Here is a 17,632-nt window from a genome sequence, read left to right on the forward strand (position 1 = left end):
ATTTCCTTATTCGAGATAAGATTTTGTGGATGGCTTTCAATTTTAGAGGTCATATGTCATTAGGGGGCGGGGCAATTGCCAATTAACTGTTTCTCAGCATCTGTGCATCCGATCAACCTGAAACTTGGCAGATATCATCTGCTGCACATACTGTAAGTGAATCTTGAAGGCCAATTTGATACATTGAAATTTATGGCCACCATCAGCCAATAGGTATTCAGCAGGCCTTTGACAGGCTTACCATTGACCTCTCCAGGTAAAGAATTATCAAAAAAATGTGACTTTTCATGTCATGGCATTTCTAATTTGATTTACTGTAACTCAAAGACCATTGGCCACATCACCTCCAAACTTTAAGCATCATTGCATACTGAGACTCTAAGGGTGTATGCAACCTTTTGTCCAGATAGACCTTTAGGGGGCACCTCAGCACTCAAAAACACTTCAAAATCAAATAAATTGCTATTACAATGTTATTACAAGGTTGATCAACAAACAATTGATGCCATATGACTCAGTTCACTCAACTGAACAACTTTCTAATTGCATGTCATGTCAAAAATTGTACGGCTTGTCTGGTATTTTGCCTTATTTGTTCAAAGATTTCACTATACAAAGGCCTATTATACAAAGGTCAAAAGGTCATTCTGACCAAAACCTGGTGAACGTCTATGGTTTTAGTCCTTGATCAATACTGATATCATATTGAGGCCTTTTGACTAATTCTGACCCAGTTTCACTGAGCTGCTCTACACCCAAAGGGCCCATTATGACTGCATTAGGCCTCACTATGGCCTACATCAAGTCAATGGGTTAAATACTGAACCAGTCCACTGTGCAAGTGGGACTATGTGAGAAATGCTGCCAATGGTCATGTAGTTCTGACATCTATGTTCTACAAACCAGTGTAGCTCAGTACATATGAATGGAAACTCATAATGTGCATAAAGACTTCAGCTAGTTGTTTATGGCAACTGATGGCCTTTTGATGAATTGACATCATTTCGGTTCTATTCGCTCGGCCTTTGAATAAGATCCAAACAGCTTGAGGCCTTTTTACGCCTGATGGGGTAAACTGCTGAAGGGCTGGTACTGCTTGTACGTGCTTGAACCTGCTCATCGCCGCTTGCGGCTATATTCTGGAGTTTGTTTATAGTTTGGACAGTTTAGAAAATATTTTTTTCATGTTCTGCTCTGATCTTTACTGCAGCCTTTTTTGACACATATTTTCTAGTGAGGAGTAACTTGGCAGTGAAGTATAGTAGAATCGACTTGATTCAAACCTCATTTCCATATGAATAAAATGCATTCCATCAACAGCTGTTGTTTTTCTGTTTACTCACTTTCTGCAATAACAGAATGTAATATGTTTTATTCGTGTTGAAATAATGGGCGTTTGAATGAAGTGAAGCGCTTCTTTGCAGTGAGAGCTGTTGTTTCGTCAGTCTGCTGTCTGGAGACGGGAAGTTCACTGGCCTCTGCAGTGGGAATCCATTCGGCTGGCCAACTGGGCCAGGGGTCACACTGTTTATTCCTGTCCCCCATCACCCCATCCCCCCACCAAACCCCCTCAGGGTCCACATCTGCTCTGATTCGGGGGGAATCCCGTCCCAGGCTGGTCGGGTGAGGCCACGCTGAGGCTGGAGAGCGACTGAAGATGCTGAAATCCCAAAACAGGACATGCCTCAAAAATCGCCACGTAGACAAAAAGTCTTTTATCCTCCAGACCGGACGAGTGTGGAGGTTATCAGACTGCGGCTGTTTAGGTTTCTCTGTTCTTCTGTTGGCTTTTTGGCTTTCCGTCATGCTTTTGGACCTTTATCTCCAGCCTTGATAGAACCAGCGTTGTAAATATAAAAACTTTGACTCGTTAATTTCGTTCAATGTCCAGCTTCACTGCAGTTGGACTGGATAATGATTCATTGCAAAAATGAATTGATTTATAATATACAGCAAAATGATAGAATGATAAAATTCTGAAACGTTTTCCATGGTTTGATTAGACGATGATTCGACTTCTTGAAATCCTAAATTTGACCATAATTCATCCTGTTTACGATTCTTTACAAAAGTGATTCAATGCATCAATAAATTTCAGTTTTCACATATTTAATTACAGTTCTTTAAAAACATCATTTATTGTTTCATGAATGCTTCAATTTCACCATGATTTGATTGAATCTAGATTCTTTACTAAATGATTCAGTGCCTCGTGCGATGTGATATTTCACCATGTTTCGATTGAGTTTAGATTCATCACTAAATGATTCAGTGCCTCATTAAATCTAAAATTTCCCTATGATTCAGTTGAGTTTAGATTCTTTATTAAATGATTCAGTACCTCATGAAAATCTCAAATTTCACTGAGATTCGATTGAGTTTGCATTCTTTACTAAATGATTCAGTGTCATGAAATCTGATGTTTTACCATGGTTCAATTGAGTCTAGATTCTGTACTAAATGATTCAGTGGCTCATGAAATCTCAAATTTTACTGTGATTGAATTGAGTTTAGATTCATTACTTTAGATTCATTACTACATGATTCAGTGCCTTGTGAAATGACATATTTCACCATGTTTCGATTGAGTTTAGATTCATTACTAAATGATTCAGTGCCTCATGACATCTCAAATTTCACAGAGAATAAATCTCACCGTGATTTAATTTAATTGAATTATTTCAATATCTTTTGATATATGTGCTTTGACGAAATTTCCATGACACTTTAAAAGGAATAAATTGTTTTTTTTTCACATTTTTAATAATAGAGAATTTTATTTTGGGTTGGAATAATCATTTCTAGCATTTCAAAATTGACTCACCACTTTCAGATCGATGCATTTTTACTCCAAGAGTTGGAGCCGTTCCTTATGAATTCAGTGAATTTAGTCACCTGAATCGAATCTTTGGGCTGTGAGGCCTTAAGGGTCATAAGTCAAGCTGTTTTCTCATTAGTCTGCGTAAAGCGGAACAGCTGTGCTGGACTGAGTGAGCAGCGCTGGCCCCGCTCGCCTTTTTGTGTTTTGAGAAAATTCAGCTCAGGAACTTTGCAGAGTAGAGAGTGTGTTATTGAAACGAGTGAAATGTTGATATTCTCCTCTGTGTTGTGTTTGTGAATAGGAGAAGGCTGTGTGAATGGGATTTCTTTAGTACGTAATGCAAAGCGTATGCTGGTCAGAGGCGTGTAGAGTAGCCTAAACCAGACTCCACTGAAAGTGTTGTTACTGCAGCCAAATAAGTACTGAAATAGTCAACAGCCTGAGTGAAAATACAAACATAGCAGCTTAAAAAGATACTTAAATATGGAATAACTCGCTAAGTGGAACTTCTTAGCACATCCAGCATTTATCATAGAAACTATGGGTCTGAAACTGCCGTCTTATTCGACTTTCCAGTCCACCTTAAATGGGGAAGCTGTTATATTCTGGTGCCTGAGGCCAATTCAAATAAGAGGGCTTAATTCATGTTTATATGACTATTTTCCATCCTTTCTTTATTCCTTATAAATAAACAGGCTGTGCTGTTAAGATTGATATATGTAAATGAGCTCTGTCCTGATTGGCTGTGCTGTATTCTGTATTATTCAGTAAGCAGTCTGGGCTGAAACACTCCTTATTACTTCAGCTTGAATGGTCAGGGCTAAGCTGCAGCATGAATTGGTTGATTTTTGTGACAACTGTGCATACCATAGAAACGGCTTGTCAACACTTTAACCATCAACTAGGATACCATAGCGACAGCCTAAGAATACTTTAACAACCACCTAGGATACCATGTTAGTGGTCTAGCAAGATCTCAGCAACCATCTGGGAGTCCATAACAATGTCCTGGCAACATTGTAGCAACAACTTGGGATATAGCAAAGACCTAGCACCACCTTAGTAGCCACTTGAAATAGCATGTCCTGGCAATACCTTATTAAGCACCTGGCATAGTATAGAAATTGCCTAGCAACACCTTAGCTAGCCACCTAAATTACTATAGAAGTGGCCCAGCTAACAAGCTGAAACACTCCTTATCACTTCAGCTTCAGTGGGTCAGGCTAAGCTGCAGCATAAATTGGTTGATTTTTGTGACAACTGTGGATACCATAGCGATGGCTTAACAACACCTTAACAGTCAATTGGGATACCATAGCAACAGCCTAGCAACAACTTAGCAAGAGTCTAGGATACCAAATCAACTGGTATGAGTCTGGCAGTACAATAGCAACCACCTGGGATACCAGAGCAGTGGCCTAGCACCACCATAGCCGCTTCCTGGAATTACTAACAACAGTGTTGTGCAGGTACTTGAAATTTTAAAGCATTGTTAGCTGACTTTTTTTTCCTTATGGACTTATGGACTATACGGAGTAGATAGTTTTACAAATTCAAATGTTTGTCGCTACATCAAACTCTTTTATTACTAAAAAGTGATCAAAATGTTTTTAACGGACTAAAACAGTAACTAACCATCTTAACATGGTCATTAGAACAGTGAATATCCAAACATCTGAACTGCGCAGAACCATTTAGGCATTTAAATGGTTCTTTAAGTGGTCACGGTGCTATATATAACCACTGTCTTTACTGAGGAACCCCTGAGGAACCCCTGCGTGTGCTGAGGGAGTGAGAGTGTCTTTAGAGGGAGACCCAGATGTGAAAGTTGGGCTCTTTTTTTCTGGTGGGGGTTTCTCTGTCCAGATGGTCCACTCAGCTCTGGTTGAATATTACCACCCCCCCACCCCCTCCTCTCTCAGATGGTAATCCACCCTGACTGCCTCCTTCTCTTTCATCCTCCTCCCTCTCTCCTCCTTCACTTTCTTCACTGTTCTCTCAGAGTGGAGGAGGAACTGAAGGGGCTCTCACACAGAGTCAGTGAACAAACTCACCCAGTGGATGGCTTCTACTGATAACAGCTGTTAGGAGAGCAGGAGCTTCACTGTCTGTGTGGAAGACTGTCTGTGTGGAGTCTTTCACCTTCAAGATCTATAATTAGTCTATAATTCATTCTAATAATTAATAATCTATCTATAACTAATAATTACAAATCAATCAATCACTTTTTTTATACCCTTTGTACTGTAATAATACATTTTGCACACTTTGTACTGTAATAACTTTTGCTTAACTTAAGAATAACTTTTTTGTACTGTACTAATGACGTTTTCACACTTTTTCTACTTTAGGAATAGCTTTTGCTCACTTTTTGCACTTTATTAATAAACTTCTGTACACTGTTTTGTACTGTAAGGATCATCTTCACACACGTTTATGTTAAATTACAAACTTATGCCACTGTACAGTAAAAACTCATTTTTTTAAAACCTATAACAAATAGTTTGTTTTGAAATTTCAGAGTCCTTTCAACTTCAAATATTAAGGTCAGAAATGAACGACACAGATTTATTATTAACATAATATTAGGAATTAAATGGGCTCAAGCCAGGCCAGGTTAGTTGCTTGTGTTACGTTAAAAAGTTGCAGAAATTTGAATCCAATAAAATGTCTGTTTAGGGTTCAGGCTTCAGCGCGGCTGCTGCTACTGTGTTTAGCTATGTTAATGCACTTTAGTCCATGTTTATAGATACCAGTGTGTCATACAGTCACAGAAACCACATGCTAACTGTATTAGCACCCATTACATGTTCGCTGCATTAGCAATCTTTGCTCCAGTGCCGCAACTCAAGAAGCAAACTTCAGACACCAAACACGACGACACGTGCAATAACGAGGAAGACTGCATAATTCAGATATTTCTCTGAGCTGTCACTTCAGCGTGAAGGTCTTTATGGCGTGTAGCTGATCTGTTCGGCTTTGTTGCTCTGAATGTTCCTCTGTTAATGATTATCAGCTGTTTGTGGCGTTTACATGTGTTCATATATCATCCTCGCATGTGATGGATCGCATGTGCGGGAATAGGTGGTGGTGTCGGGGGGCTGGGGAGGAGGGAGGTGGTCTTTAACAAAGGGCAGAGGCTCTTTTAGCTTGAAATTGAAATCCATCCTGTAATTCATTAACATTTCCCGACCATAAGCATTCATCTGCTGCCATTGAGCTGCGCCGACTCTCACCCAGGACATTTCCATCTGAAAGAGCCCCCAATCTTCACTTCAGAAGCCGCTCTCAGGACGTGAACCTGTAACCTCTCTGGAGAAGCTCTGAAATGCCAAACCCCCTCTCTCCTCCCCCCCTTCCTTACCCCCAGTGCAGGGGCCTGTGGTGAGAGAGATGGAAAGAGAGGCTTAGAAAAAAAAATCTTTTTAACAAATTTCAAATAATAGTTTAACAGAATATCTACTTTAAAATGAATTAACATAAAGCAGAGTCGTTCAGAGCGGTTTGGTGTGAAATGCTCTGTTCTAGAGAAACTTAGGGTCAGAACTGTTCACAGTGGTGGTGATAGGAACCAGACATCCACCTCTAAAAGCTCCCTCACAGAAAGTTCCTACAACAAATGGTTATGCATTCATGGCCTGATGACTGAGACACTGTTTTATGATAGTTTTGAGAGGATTTTGGACTTAAACTCCATTCATGGTGGATGGATACATAATCTGCAGGGTGCTGTGAGGCAAAATAGTCCCAATGGGAAACCTTACTATTTCAGATTTACAACTAATCATCTTCAACATTCCATATAAATATGGGGCATTGATAAAAATACATAAATATGAACGCCATTTTTTTTACAGTGTAGCTATATTGACACATTAACATTTACCTAGGTATGATTTTAATTTATTTATGCTACTGATAATACCGAAGATTAATCTTAAGAACAGTGTATTGAATATATAAAATATTCAAATGCTTATAAAATGAATATATCAAATCAGTACAAGGTATTCCAGTTTGCTTTAGTTTACAAATATACTTCAGTAGAAGTAAATGTATTACAGTTTCATTTTGTCTTCAGTTCCGTTTTAGTCATTAATAATTTGTTTCTAATTCGCTTTTTTAGGTGTCATTTCAGTAAGGCTTTATTTCTGCTCAATCGTCTTGAGCTTGAGCATTTTATTTTAGACCAAATAGAAAAGAATAGAGTCTGGTGGTCTTCAGTTCTGGTGCTGACAGATGATGGATAGACTAACTTGTTCTATAAGGAATTTAGTTCTGGAATTTTTAGAGAGGTTTTTGCACTGTTGGATTTTGCTTTGACTTCTTGTTGAGTCATTATTAGTGACACTCTAATCTAATACTCTGGATCAACATTGGCTCAATACTGACCTTATTCATCTGATCAGATATCAGCCAGACATGATCAGTCAACATTAATACTGTTTCTTAGCTGCGATCATCATAAAATAGTGGTTCACAGTGACTGTAGAATTTGAGAAGCATTGCTAGGCAAAGATCTGGCCAGCTCTACAGTACAGTATCTGTATGTACATTAGTCTCTGTGTTTTTGTTTATGTATCTTACTACTCCAAAACACTGCCTGGTATCGGATTTATACATGTTCTAAAGTCGCTTCATGCGAGTTTCAGTCGAGTCTCGGGTCTGAAGCATTTACTTTACACGCAGTAAATGCGATGGTTAACAGAAAAGGGGGGAAAAATTGAAACAGGTATTTAATTTGTATTTTGCATAGGAAGTATTATTATCATATATTATTGCAGATTGTACTAATTGACTTTTTGCACTGAGAGTCGTTACCATGGAGACCAGGTGGGTGGACCCTGCTCCAGCAGCGTGACTATTTTTAAACTATATACAACCCTGCATGTCTGATGCCGCAATATTTAATATCTAAATCAAAAATAAAATCATACAAGAATATGTATTTTTATGTATCACGACCCTGAGGGAGAAGCGGCTTAGAAAACGTGTGTGTAAAAATATATATTTCCTTTTGTAGCCTTTATAGAATAAGCTGTTGAGGTGATGCTGACTGTTTCTCAGCCCTCCAGTGTAAGTAACTGTTGGTAATTTATTTCTTTTCATTTTGCAAAATTATAAACAGTGCTTTTGGTAATTTTGTATTTTGATATTTGTTTACAGGGAGATTAGTTAGATTTCTGTTTACATATCCCCAAAACTATCTGCACTGCGTTACATCCAGCCAGAGACCCATTATTTTAATAGTAATTTATTGCTTCTTACATCATCTTCGTGATATCCAAAAGCTTTATCGGATCGCATTTTCTGTCAATATCGTGCAGCCCCAGCAGTGATCTAGATTCTTGAACGCCTGAACACCTCACTTCTACATTCTGAATAGGATTCTAGGGATTTCAGGCTCATTTACACCCCTCCTGGTGCTGTTAACAGCTAACACACTTGATTGAGGTGTGGGATTTGGGAGACAATCAGGAGACAAAACCAGGTTAATTGGTGCACCTCTAGTCTTTATAGTAATGATACGTTTAGTGGAGAATGAGTTTAGCCTGTTTTAGCCACTCTTATACAAGAGCCTGAAAGGCTTTGAGGAATGCTGTGCCCCTATTGTAATTGAATCAGGGTGAGGGTGGACGCAGTGAGGGGGGGTAAAAGATGGGTTAATTGCCCCCTCAAAAGTGGTCAGTGCACTTGGAGTGGAGGGTCATGCGGACATAATGGCACATTTTCCAAGCCATTGTGTCGTTCCTCAGCGAGGCCACTGGCGTCTCTGTCCCCTTTCAAAGGCTTTAGAGGGGCTTTTAGTGATTAAGCGAGAGGATTTGCGTCGGCAGTTTTATTTTTTCGGGGGTCCTTGGCCCACTAGTGTCGATTAGTCAGTAGGCCCCTGGTATCTGTATGCAAAGCAGGGGGTTTGCCAGCACACTTTGAGGCTCTTTTGATATGCATTGGCTGAGTGGCTTAGCTGCTAGCATTAGCGGGCTGTGTATTGTCGCTGGAGCGGAGCGATGCTCTTTATGCATGGTGATACGGGCTGCCGGGGGGAGGGGAGGGGAGGGTTCTGCCCTGATAAGATAGAGACACCTCTGAGACTTGGCTCGCGTGCACTCTTGATTCACTCCACTGGCTTTTGTTTTTCATCACTGTATCTGATGTAACACATTCTCAAAGCCTCAGGCCACGCCCTTCCAGAAAGAATGTGGGCTAAGAGCGAGTGAGGGTTCACCTCCTGAGGGCTTGGAAAGTAAATGTCCCTCTCTTGTTATTCTGCGTGGTTCATCGTGTTTGTCTTATTTGAAATTTGACCTGTAATAAGAATTTGATTCTTAAGCAGAGCATTTTGTTAGAAGCACTAGTGAAAATGCTGCTGTTTTGCATTAATGTATTAATTAGTTAATTAATTAATTAATTAATTAATGTAAATATTTGCATTTCAAGTTCTATTGTCAGCATAAAACTTTTAGTAAAAAAAGTCGAATTTTTTTTCAATTTCGCCACAAATTTCAGAATTTTGTAGTATTTGGTGATGTGTCTCGTTTTTGCCTTAATGGGAGTGTACACTATATAGTGTGCAGTATACACAGTCTATAAGTGTAGACCATATATATTATATACACAGTCAATTTGTGTCTATATCATATATATTATACACACAAGTGTACATATTATATATATATATATATATATATATATATATATATCATATACAGCCATTGAGAGTGTATATCAGATATATACACCGTCAGTAAGTGTAGACACCATATATATCATATACACAATGTGTGTCTACATCATATGTATTATATACACAATGAGCGTATATATCATGTATTATATACAGTGTGTTTCTATATCAAATATATCACAAACAGTTGATAAGTGTAGACATATATATTATATACACAGTTGATGGTTCAGCTCCTCCGTGATTGCAGACTTACTGTTGTTCATACAGCTTGTGGATTGTTGTTACAGTGGAGGTTCCCATGGGGAACCGGAGCTCCACCAAACTACTGCTCTTATTAGTTTGCTGCTTGTTGATTTATCCACAGTTCTCCTGTCCTGTGTAGTCTGCTCATCCATTTAAAGTCACAAGTTGGCCAGAAATCAGATCAGCACTATTAGGTGCCAAATGTGGTCGATCCTCCAAAATATCTTCAGTTTTGCACTGTAGCTATGAAGCTAATGTGGCTAGCCAGCAGTACTTTAGTACTACTTTAGTACTAAAGTTTATAGATACCATGTTTTAGTACCATGTTTATAGATGGCAGTGAGTCATACAGTGTCCGAAGCCTCATAATCAAGTCTATCAGGGGTGCTGAACAGCATGAGGTGAGTATGTGATGATTTGAGCGTATGTATGTCAGGGTCATCGTTCACTCTGCTGTGTTTTTTTTTCTTGGAGGGGGATGCTGGGACATCTTTTCATCTCATTACCCTCCCCAGAAGATGGAGTGGTCCACTGTCGGTGACTTGGGGTCAACAGACCCCCACCTCTACCCCATCGCCCTAGCCCCCTTTGAAATGGTGATGATGATGGGGTGACCCCCGCTGCCCTCCTGGTGGGTTTGGGTGGGTTTAGATCAGCCCCAGAAGACCACCCCCCCTCCACCCCCTGCACGCAGCAGCATTTGTCATGTCCAGCCCCGGCGTGCTGCACCTCTATGGGCCTTTTGTTCCCCGACCTGCTGGCTAAGCACAGCGTTTCGGATGGCCCATTAACATTTGAACCAGCGCTGCACATTTCCCTCTTACACTTGCCCCCTTTTTCTGGGCCACTATGGCTAAAAGGGGAACAAAGCCCATCATATTCGCCGCTGTTTATTACAGATCATTAGAGGAAGCTCTCAGTGCAGCAGGAGGCGGCCCACCAGTGGACAATGCTGCGTTAGAAAGCTAAAAACAGAAGTAGACATGTAGACGCCTGAGTTTTGTCCTTCTGTCCTGTTACACAGATAACAGTGTGTCACCCGGGATATCAGAAATGCAGATGCATCTTGCACGATGCTAATTGGTGCGGAATCTGCTTCCTTTAAGTTTCAAGTTTCAAGTTCGTTTGTCATTTGCGCAACATGTCAGGACATTTATGCATTGAAATGCTTGTGGTGAGGCTTAGTAATCACTCTTACAGTGAGTAAATAAGTAAAAATAAAAAAATACAAGAAAAACAACTGAAATATAAAAGATGTACACAAAATATAGAGACAGTATACGTTTTAAAGTGACTTAAGAGACTTAGTGTTATTGATATTGCTTTAACCTCTTATTCTCCAGGGTATATTTTGGTTTGTCCATCTGACTTTAAATGACCAAATCATGAGGCAATTTATTCATTAACTGCTTGAAATAAATAAAATAATTTATTTATTTATTACATTTTTATTACATCTCAAATTAAGAGTAAATGTGTTTTATGATCACACATATTGCTATAAGCTTGCAACGCTGTTTGTTTTATTTTATAAAAAGTATTTTTACAGAGCAGATCACTGAACAGACGCCATCTGTTTAGAGTTTATAGCCCAGATTTGTGGAAAAATGAGTCGACTTTCAGTAGAAAACAAAACTGACTTCACCTTCTTTTATTATAAGGGTTTAAATTACATTTATACATATATTTGACTGGAAAGAAGACAGTTACAGCTTCATACGATGCCCACCTTCTTAATGTAGCTTAAGAAATATGAAAGTTATGAAGAATATGATGAAGTGGAACCACCGGTGGTCTCAAGGACTTGAAGAGGCTAAAGTGACTTAGTGTTAAGTTGTTATCGTACATAGCAGAGATGATATGATATAATAACAATGCTGACAGACTGACTGAGTGAAAAGGTTCAGAAGCCTGACAGCCTGTGGGTAGAGACTGTCCATTAACCAGGTTGTTCTAGCCTGTATGCTGCGAAATATCCTGCCTGATGGCAGGATGGTGAACAGGCTGTGTGCTGGGTGGGTCTTTGTTACTTAGCTACATTAGCCTCAGAGCTACTAAAGAAGCACCAAACAATTATTGGCTGATCAGCTATATTAACAATAAATGTGAAAATTATGTACATTTTATTATTTTTTTGCCAAACTATCGCTTTAAAATTGAAATACTGGGTGTGTAATAATACGGAGGGAGGCCACACTGTTTATACATCAGTTAAGGTGCCCGTTGTGTCCAACGCAAATATAATCTGGTTCAATATGTTGTATTATATGCCGTATTACTCTTAGTTTCACATTTCGTTTGATAGTGTTTAACTTGTATTTTGTGTGATGACATTTAACACTTTGTTTGATCATGTTTACCATTTCATTTGAGAATGATTAGCTAATATTTAATCAGATAATGTTTAAAGCTTGAGGCCTGTTGCAGGCCTGTTTCACACATACTAGCTCTGGTGACACACAACATCCTGCTTTTTGCTTCGCCGCCCATGTTAGCAAGTTATAAAAAGTACTTAGAAATGACTAAACAAACTTCTGGTTGAATAGTCAAACAAATGTGAAGTGTTATTAAACGAAGCATGAACTATTATCACGAAAAACATAAAACATCAGACAAAACTTTAAAGGGTATTAAACAAAATATTATCAAATTAAGTACTGTTTGTGAACTGTCAAAGTTCACAATTAAGATTAATATCAAACAAAAAGCTAAACATTAGTTTTGATTGTGGCCCTGTTGAAAAAGTCCTGCTGCTACACGTCGCTCTAAAACTGCAGTCTGCGATTGGTTGTTTTGCTAATCCCCTTCCTGTTAAAGCAGGAGAGTCTTATGCTGTGTTCACATGTTTGCAGTAGACAGATGAAGGCAAACCGGATATCCATTGTTTTCAAAGGAGCCGTAACGGAAAATTCGGGCACCGACAGTCCACAGACCACAGCGATGACCTGAATGATCTATCAAGAGTTCGGTTTTCCGAGCTTTTCCCGTCGATAACAGCAATGGAATGAATCTGTAAGCTCTGGTAATCATTCATTTTCATTGTCGTGGTGGTCACCACGGCAACATTTGCATGGCAGCATTAGCCATGTTGAGCGACAAAACATACCAGACACTTTGGTGACAGACAAAAAGTCTGGGTTGGAGGACTGGGTGTCCCCAAACTTTTGATGGGCAGTGCATGCAAGCACATATAGACACTTGTGCATACTCTCACACACACACGCACACACACAAACACACGCACACACTGGTGCTGAGCCTGGCTGCAGTGCCCTGGGCCGTGTGTGTGTGTGTACATCTGTTGTTTAGGGTCAGTGGGTCGGCAGCGTGCAGCGATGCTGTAGACATGGACAGGTGGTGTGAGGCCTTAAGCGTGGACTTGACCGACCACGGCGCACACTAACACTAATCGTCAGTCCATCAGGACACGGCCAGCTCTTTTTTTTTTTTAGATTTAACCCCCGTTCTGAGGGGTTTAATGGTAGATAGGCCTCCTCAGGAAAACTGAACTCTCCTCACTTTGTGGAATAAAATACATGGACATTGTACATAAACAATATTAATGTTTCAAACTGTACCATCCACCATATATACATAAAAGCTGTGACTGATTCATGATTGCAAACATGTAAGATCATTTTTCTTTCCGTCATGCCACGATGTGACTAACTATCAGCTCCATAAAGTCTCTGGATGAGCGTGACATTGTGCAGCATATTATAAACATGGGTGATTCAGTAACATGACATGATTAAAAATCGGCCTGCAGTGTTTTAACTTTAATCAACTTTTATTGGGTTACATTAACAAATTACTTCCTCAAAACACATGTAGAAACTGATCTGGAGCTGTGATTGGTCACAGCATGCAGTTAACAAACACTGTGATTAGTCAGAGAGCTCATTTGCATATTGCAGCCTTCTGTGATATCAGTATTGCATAGGCCCACATCATAACTAGAAACATGCACTACCTGAAGAAAATTCAGAGTGTTTGCGCAGCTTAAGCAATTCCCAGACAGTCAACTAGAAAGCTGCTCTGGTGTTTTACGTGGTTGCTAGAGTATTGCTAGATGGTTGCTGTGGTATTCCAACTGGTTGCTAGTAGTGGTGGACAGTAACTAAGTAAATGTAATTGGTTTCTGTATTTAAGTAGTTTTTTGTGTATCTGTACTGAAGTTTTTTCCATTTTGGGCGACTTTTTACTTTCACTCCACTACATTTCAGAGTCTAATATCTGACTTTTTCCTCCACTACATTTTGAGAAATCTGTCCTTCCTTTTGGTTTCTGTGTGTATAAAAACGTAACATGTCAAAACGAAAGAAGCGCAAAGCAAGAGCACCAATCAGGGCACAGCGGTCACTTTGTTTTGAGCTTGTTTTGACCTGTTGGTCATACCGACCCAGTGCAGCACACGGTTCAACATCAGTGCAGCAGCGTAAAACTTTGGGAGAGTCTATTCAACATAAATGATGAACTAACCTAACTTTGTGTAAATAGAGCACAATATAGAAATATGGACACATATGCAGCCGTGACTGACGCGGCTTTTTACTGAATTTATACAAACACTTTCATTTTATAGTAAATTAGTTTTGTCTAGTTTATGTTTATGAACAGAGACCTACAGATCAACATAGTAAAGGAAACTCATTTGTGATCCTGAGTTTAAAGCCAGTTTTTATTAAACTTAAACTTGGAACTAATTTGTAAATAAATCTTAAACTGAAACTTTGCTTGTGTGTAAAAAGTGATTTCAGAGCCACTCGGTTCTCCCTGATGGAAACTGTTTACCTTCAGTGTTTTGTGCTTATGATCATTTTAATAGACGTCAGCGTCACTAATTAATGACATTCTATTAAAAGACTGGTTTACCAAGAGAGACACTGGAGGATTTTCACCTAAAATGAGTTCATGAAGCGAGTCTTGTTATAAAATTGATAACAGGACATTAAAGTCATAATTAATCTTTTAGTACTTTTACTTTTGATACTTTAGTACATTTGAAGGCAAATACTTTTGTACTTTTACTCAAGTGGAGGTCTAAAGTGAGGAACTTCTACTTTTACTGGAGTAATATTTTACCTTGAGTATCTTTAACTTTAACTAAAGTACATGATTTGTGTACTCCACCCACCTCTGGATGCTAGAGTGTTGCTTGGGTTTTGCTATGGTTTTGGTAGTTGTTAGCTGTGGAATCTCAGGTGGTTGCTAGAATGTTATTAGGTGGTTGCTAAGGCATTCAAAGTGGTTGCTAGGCTGTGTCTAGGCGATTGCTTTACTATCCCGGGTGTTTGCTATGCTATTCTTCATGGTTGCTAGGTGGCTGTAATCATATCATAGCTGGTTTCTTGGAGGTTGCTAGGTTGTTGCTAGAGTGTGTGCTAGATGGATGTTACGGTATGTTACATGGTTAATAGGGTGTTACTAATGGACTAATCACGATATATGTTTGGTTTCACAAACCAAACGTCCAATCAAAACGCTGTAAACAAGCACACCATTCCTGAGCGGACCGAACTTTCCAGAGTTGGAATGGTAACGACATCTCGAAAACTGCGGGACACACTAAAAACAGGAAGAAGCAGAAGATACATTGGATTACAGTAGCGTTGCTGTGTATTGCGATCACTAATAACTTTCAATCAACAATGTATTATGCATACTTAGTAAACACTGACAGGATATTGAGACATACTGAGGACCACAGTTGACATTTTTTACGTTATTAGTTGATTTTCCTGTTCATATTCAGCTTAATTCATCATGTCCTTTCATTTAAAAAGACTACATTTGTATTTTCCCTTACTCTGCCTTCAAAATGTAGGGACTATAGCGTTGCCTCTGATGCATCTTATGATTTTTGATGGTGTCACCAGTGCACCAGTAATCGGAGCAAAATAATATTAGCCAATAATATCATGTGTGAGAGAATGTTTGAGAGATTATACAGTGATCTGAGAGGAAAATACAGTATGATTTCCCATTCACATCAACTTTCATTGCAATGTTGTTATTTTTTTGCATGAACACAGAAAAACATGAAAAGTAAGGGACAGGAATCACAACCAAAGAGACAAGCAAAAGTAAACATTAGCAACCGAAGAAGAAAGATATGCTCTGTGTAGTTTTCAAAATATGTGTCAAGTAATGTATTTACAAATAATCATGGCATATATGTAAATATTAAAAATGCACACTATCCACATAGATATAGTCTAAAAATAGGTATATATTGGCAAATTTTACTATTCAAAAACAGCACATTTAAATATATTTAGCATATATATTTTAAAACATGACCTATATTGCACATATAGTTTTAATATGAGCAAATAAATGTCCATATTTATTTTTGTCTATGTGGGAGGAAAAGATTACAAATTGTATTCCAAGTGGTTGCTATCACATCCTAGCGGGTTGCTATAGTGTTGCAGGTGGTTGCTAGGGTGTTGCTAGATGATTGCTATGTTATTTGATGTGGTTGCTATTGTATCCTAGCTGGTTGCTATAGTGTTCCAGGTGTTTCCTAGTAATGTATGTACAAAACTTTCTGACATATATGTAATACATATATCAAAAATGCACACTATCCTCATAGATATAGTCTACAAATATGCATATGTTGGCGTATAGTTTAATATTCCAAAACAGCACATTTAAATATATTTAGTACATATATTTTAAAACATGACATAGATTGCACATGTATTTTTAATATGAGCAAATAAATGTACATGTATTTACATGTGGGAGCAAAAGATTACAGACACAGTAAGAAAGAGATTTTTTTTGCTGTTTTGCTTCCTTTTTAAAGAAACTACTCATTTGTCTAAGAGTAGAAACAGCACTGCCACTTACAGAGGGACTGAATGAGGCTCAATCACACAGGCTGAAGCTTCATCTGCCCTCCAGACTGACTGTATCCCCCCTAAAGCTCACACATCTGGAGGAACGTCTCTCAGTAGCTAATCTGCACCATATGCTAACCTCAGCTATAGGCATTAGCAGTGGAATAGTGGCTGAGTCAGGAATAAAGAGGCAAGCTGGGGTAGTCCTGTCTCAGTGCTGTCCGTAACAGGGATTAATGGACTTTATGATGGTTTATTTATTTATTTGGATGTTTTAATGGTTCTTTACATGATGAAATGGTTTTTCAGATTGACGGAGAAGAGAAAAACCCAGTTTAGCATGAGCTTTAGCAGCGTGAAACACTTTAAAAGTCATTTTAATCATTATTATCATTTATACAACAGTTAGTTCTGGCCACGCAAGCTGATTGGTTGAGAAGTGTTTTTTTCACAAGCGCTGTAACACTCCGTCAGACACCGTTGCTAAGCAATGACTTTGACAGATGTAACATGCAGCTTGTTCCTATGTCAAAGTAACGTTTTTACTTCTTACTTTGCCACAAACAGAAAATGACACTATTAACATTTGACCGACAGCTGATTTGGTCCGACTCTGAAGGTGAGACGACACTAAATTCCCAAACTGGCATCACCACTGAGCAGGTTTTCAGTCAGCAGCTGTGACAGAAGAACAGCTAAACAACCTGGAATCAGCCAGAAACAAACCCAATACCATTCGCCAAACTGAATGGGCTGTAAGATGCTTTACAGACTGGCTGGAACAAAACAACATTAACGTTAATCTGGCAAGAAATGACAAAACTGAGCTGAACTTGATATTGTGTCAGTTTTATGGCTCAGTCTGATTTGGTCAGACTCTGTGGTGATGCCAGTTTGGGAATTCAGGGTAAGGAGCTGGAGAACAAACTGCCAGCTGTGCAGCGAGTGGGCGGAGCTCGTTACTCTGACATAGCAACAAGCTACTTGTTAAGTAACTATAATTTGGCGGAAGGAACTGTAAACATT

The 17,632-nt window shown here is 39.0% G+C and overlaps 1 protein-coding gene across 2 annotated transcripts in view; it reads left to right on the forward strand.

The window, feature by feature from the left end:
• rarab (retinoic acid receptor, alpha b) overlaps positions 1-17,632 on the forward strand; it is a 205,870-nt gene that overhangs the window by 117,245 nt on the left and 70,993 nt on the right. The gene's annotated exons all lie outside the window — the stretch shown is intronic.

The sequence above is a fragment of the Pygocentrus nattereri genome, chromosome 14 (assembly GCF_015220715.1).
Source record: "Pygocentrus nattereri isolate fPygNat1 chromosome 14, fPygNat1.pri, whole genome shotgun sequence".
Taxonomy (NCBI): Eukaryota; Metazoa; Chordata; class Actinopteri; order Characiformes; family Serrasalmidae; genus Pygocentrus; species Pygocentrus nattereri.